Source organism: Nicotiana tabacum, chromosome 13 (assembly GCF_000715075.1).
Source record: "Nicotiana tabacum cultivar K326 chromosome 13, ASM71507v2, whole genome shotgun sequence".
Classification (NCBI taxonomy): Eukaryota; Viridiplantae; Streptophyta; class Magnoliopsida; order Solanales; family Solanaceae; genus Nicotiana; species Nicotiana tabacum.
Genome location: NC_134092.1, coordinates 99153293 through 99158386, shown reverse-complemented (window position 1 = coordinate 99158386; position 5094 = coordinate 99153293). Strand labels below are relative to the sequence as shown.

General features: G+C 39.9%; 1 non-coding gene across 1 annotated transcript; it reads left to right on the top strand.

Moving 5' to 3' along the window:
* The first annotated feature begins 2095 nt into the window (after positions 1-2095).
* Positions 2096-2202, top strand: LOC142168513 (small nucleolar RNA R71). The gene has a single exon (XR_012698369.1). It is a non-coding gene; the product is annotated as a small nucleolar RNA R71 (small nucleolar RNA).
* The last annotated feature ends 2892 nt before the right edge of the window (positions 2203-5094 follow it).

Sequence of the window (5094 nt, the reverse complement as noted above, 5' to 3'; positions counted from 1 at the left end):
GGTTCAAATAAAACCCTTGGAAAAGAACCGCGGCACAAAGAAACACCAAGGGGGAATTATTACACTACCTAACAAAAGAAAATCTTTTTGTCTTTTTATTTCAACTTTAATCCCTCAAGAAACCCGATGAATGATATCCATCGTTGGGAAAAATAGAAACTTTTTTCAATTTTTATGTCTTTTTTTTTAATTTTCCACTGCTACAACTAATAAAACTAACACATATACATATAACATACAATTATACCCCACCCCACACTTTAAGTTGTGACATGTCCTCGTGACACACAATTAAAAAACATAAGGTAAAGGAAACTTCCTTGAACATCTAGTCGGGGTCTGAGTCAAAGTCGGGCTCCATTCCTCGCCTTCGAACTAATGCGCACATCCATGCAGAAAACTTCTTCTCAGCCTTTTCGGGGTACACCCCACACTTATCTTTCTCACTCAGTGCAGCCTTCTCTTTTGAGCCCTTCACTTTTCACTCAACACTTGCAGCTGGTTTTTCCTTTTGTACCCCGTTTTATACATTCATATCGAAAGTCACAGTCTCCTCACCCACTTTAAGCATGAGCTTTCTCTCATGTATATCTAGTATTACTCTACCCGTTGCTAAGAGTGGTCTTTCTAAGATGAGGGGGACCTCTTTGTTCTCCTCCATATTCACTAATATAAAAAAGGAAATATAAATTTATCTACCCAAACTAAGATATCTTCCACTATTCCCTCGGGTATCAGAGTCGTTTGGTCTGCCAGCTGCAAAGATATTGGCACTGACCTTATCTCTCCAATCTCTTTCTCCAGTTTCCTGTAAATAAATTGAGGAAATAAGTTAATTGAGGCACCAGAATCACATAAAGATCTATCAAAATTAATAGAGCCTAAAGAACAAGGTATAGTAAAACTCCCTGGATCTCCACACTTTTGTGGGAGTTTGTTATGCAATATCGCACTGCAATGCTCTGTGAGTTTGACCACTGAGGTCTCTTCTATCTTTTTCTTCTTTGTCAGAATCTCCTTCAAGAATTTGGCATAAGCTGGCATTTGTGAGAGCACTTTTGTAAATGGTAAGTTTACATGGACTTGTTTTAGCACATCCAAAAATCTCTCAAATTGCTTGTCCAGCTTTTCTCTACATAGCTTTTGAGGGAAAGGTAAAGCATGCATATGCTCGCTCTTCACAGATTCTCCCCTTCTTGATTTTTCTTCCTTGTTCTTCTTTTCAGTTTTCATCGGGCCCTTCTTCTTCTTGTCATCATCACTTTTTAGCTGCTCCCCACTTTTTTTTCACGTATCACCTCTTTTTGGATCGGGGTAGGATCTTTCAACACTTGCCCACTTCTCAAAGTCACATCATTCACTGTTTCTTTGGGGTTTCTTTCAGTATCAGCGGGGAGTGTTCTTGGAATCTTCTCAGACAATAGAGTGGCTAACTGCCCAACCTGTCTTTCCAAGTTTCGAAAATCAGTACCTATTTCTTTGATAGTTGCTCCATGTTCTCGGATAGCTGCGCTATGAATTTCAAGCCTCTCATCAGTTTTTAGATCTTCTATGCCAGAGTGAATGGGCTGTTGAGGCTGAAATTGCCGCCTCTGCTGATTTTGGAATGCTGGAGCTCCTTGTCCCTGGGGTCTAGAGTTATTTTGTTGCCAAGCATTCGCAGTACCCCCATGTGAACTCCATGAAAAACCAGGGTGCTTCTGACCAATTGCATTAAAATTATAGTTTTCCTAGCATTCACTTCCTCAGTTGAGGCTTGACACTTATGAGTAGGGTGTCCTCTTCCACATATATCACAAGTTGCATGAGGCTCACTTTGTATCGAGGCTAAGGTTAACTTCCTTATCTCTTTGGCCATAACATCAAGATGTACCTGCACAAATGTGTTAGCATTAACCTGGTGAACACCAGTTGATCTTCTTCTTTCAGCACTCTTAGAGGGCCACTGATTAGCATCTTCAGATAACTCATCAAGAATTGTAACTATCTCCTTTGGAGTTTGTTTTATCAACGGTCGTCTAGCTGCATTACTAAATGTTCTACGTGAGGTCGGTGTCAATCCATCCCAAAAGTCCTAGAGTTGTATCCAAGTTCAATTCCACTATGTTGACACTTTCTAACAATCTCCTTAAACCTCTTCCAACCTTCAAAAACAGTTTCATTCTCTTTCTGGAAGAAGTTATGGATTTCTCTTCTAAACTTGCCTGTTTTAGCTGATGAGAAATATTTATTAAGAAATTTTCCGGTCATCTCATCCCATGTTCGAATCGATCCATTAGGTAAGCTTCGAAGCCACTGTTTTGCATCATCTTTGAGTGTGAAGGGGAGTGCCCTTAAGTAAACTGCATCTTGTAACACACTATTGCATTGAAAGGTATTCATAATCTCCTCGAAGTCCATTAGATGTGTGTTTGGATCATCATTTATCTTCTCTCTAAAGACACAAAAATTCTGAAAGGTTTAAAGCAACCCTTGCTTTAACTCGAAATTGTTTGCTGCAATTGGAGGTGGTCTATGTAATGACCTGGTCAGTCGTTTTAAGAGTTGTAGCCCCGTTCCCCAATTTAATACTTATTTTGTACTTTATATCTGCTATATAACTTGCCTGGGTAGTCGGTTCAGGTCCGGTGAGGCTTTGTAATAAATTGAAACACTTTTCAAGGTTTAATGTTTAAGTTGAAATGGTTGACAGGATGTTGACTTATGTGTAAATGACCCTGGAATAGAATTTTGATGATTCTAATATCCCCGTATGGTGATTTTGGACTTAGGAACGTGTCCGAATAATTATTTGGAAGTCCGTAGTTAAATTAGGCTTGAAATGGCTAAAATAGAAATTTAAGCTTGGAAGTTTGACCGGGGAGTTGACTTTTTGATATCAGGGTCGGAATCTGATTCTGAAAATTTGAATAGGTCTGTTATGTCATTTATGACTTGTGTGCAAATTTTAAGGTCAATCAGACTTGATTTGATAGGTTTCGGCATCGAATGTAGAAGTTTGAGTTTCTTAGTTTCATTAGACTTGAATTGAGGTATGATTCGTGTTTTTAGCATTGGTTGATGTGATTTGAGGCTTCGACTAAGTTCTTATGATGTTTTAGGACTTGTTGGAATATTTTGTTGAGGTCCCGGGGGCCTCGGGTAAGTTTAGGATGGTTAGCGGATCGAAATTTGGACTTAGAAAAAGTTTCCAATGTAGATGGTTTGCGTGAGTTGATTCTGCTGGAGGCTCACAGTTCGTGGTACTCCATTTATCTGGGTGATGCAAAGATGTATCAGGAATTGAGATAGCACTATTGGTGGAGACAGATGAAGAAAGACATAGTGGAATATGTAGCTCGGTGCTTAAATTTTCAACATGTGAAGTATAAGCATCAACGACCAGGTGGATTGCTTCAAAAGTTAGAGATTCCAGAATGGAAAATGGGAGCAAATCACTATGGATTTTGTTGTTCGACTCCCACAGACTCAAAGGAAGTTCGATGCAGGTTGGGTTATTATGGATAGATTGACCAAGTCAGCTCGTTTCATTCCCGCAGTTACTACTTACTCTTCGGAGCAGCTGGCTCAGTAGTACATTCGCGAGATTGTCAGGCTTCATGGCGTACCGGTATCTAAAATCTCTGACCTTGGTATGCAGTTTATATCACGGTTCTGGAGAGCCATACAACGTGAGTTGGGTACTCGTGTGGAGTTGAGTACAATATTTCACTCTCAGACGGACGGACAGTTAGAGCGCACTATCTAGATATTGGAGGATATGCTTTGTGTGTGTATGTTATAGATTTTGGGGATGCTTGGGATTAGTTCTTGCCACTTGCGGAGTTTGCTTACAACAACATCTACCAGTCAAGCATTCAGATGGATTCGTGTGAGGACCTATATGGGAGGCGGTGCCGGTCTCCTATGGGTTGGTTGAGTCGGACGAGGCTAGACTATTGAGTACGAATTTAGTTTAGGATGCTTTGGAAAAGGTTAAATATTCAGGATCGGCTTCGTACAACCCAATCTAGACATAAGAGTTATACGGATCGGAAGGTTCGTGATGTTGCATTCATGGTTGGCGAGCGGGTGTTGCTCCGGGTTTTGCCTATGAAGGGTGTTATGAGATTCGGGAAGAAGGGCAAATTGAGCCCTAGGTATATTGGGCCTTTTAAGATTCTTGAAAGGATTGGAGAGGTGGCTTACAGACTTGCAATACCACCTAGTCTCACTACAGTTCATCCAGTGTTTCATGTTTCCATGCTCCGGAAGTATCACGGCGATCCATCTCATATGTTATACTTCAGTTCAGTCCAGTTGAACAAGGATCTATCTTATGTTGAGGAACCAATGGCCATTTTGGACAGACAGGTAAGAAAGGTGAGATCGAAAATCATTGCTTCAGTAAAAGTACAGTGGAGGGGTCAGCATGCCGAGGGGGTGACTTAGTAAACCGAACATGATATGCACAGCGGTTACCCTCATGTTTTCACCACTCCAGGTATATTTCTAAACCCGTTTGAGGACGAACGTTTGTTTAAGAGGGGAGGATGTAATAACTCGGCTAGTTATTTTTGAGAGTTGTAGCCCCGTTCCCCCATTTACTACTCATTTTGTACTTTATAGTTGCTATATTACTTGCCTGGGTAGTCGGTTTAGGTACGATGAGGTTTTAGAATAAATTGAAACACTTAGTTTTAAGGTTTAAAATTTAAGTTGAAATGGTTGACCGGATGTTGATTTATATGTAAACGACCCCGAAATAGAGTTTTGATGATTTCAATAGCTCCGTATGGTGATTTTGGACTTAGGAGCATGTCCGAATAATTATTTGGAAGCTTGTAGTTAAATTAGGCTTGAATTGGCTAAAATAGAAGTTGAAGCTTGGAAGTTTTACTGGGAAGTTTACTTTTTGATATCGGGGTCAGAATCTGATTCTGAAAATTTGAATAGGTCTGTTATGTTATTTATGACTTGTGTGCAAAATTTGAGGTCAATCGGACTTGATTTGATAGGTTTTGGCATCGAATGTAGAAGTTGGAGTTTCTTAGTTTTATTAGGCTTGAATTGAGGTATGATTCGTGTTTTTAGCATTAATTAATGTGATTTGAG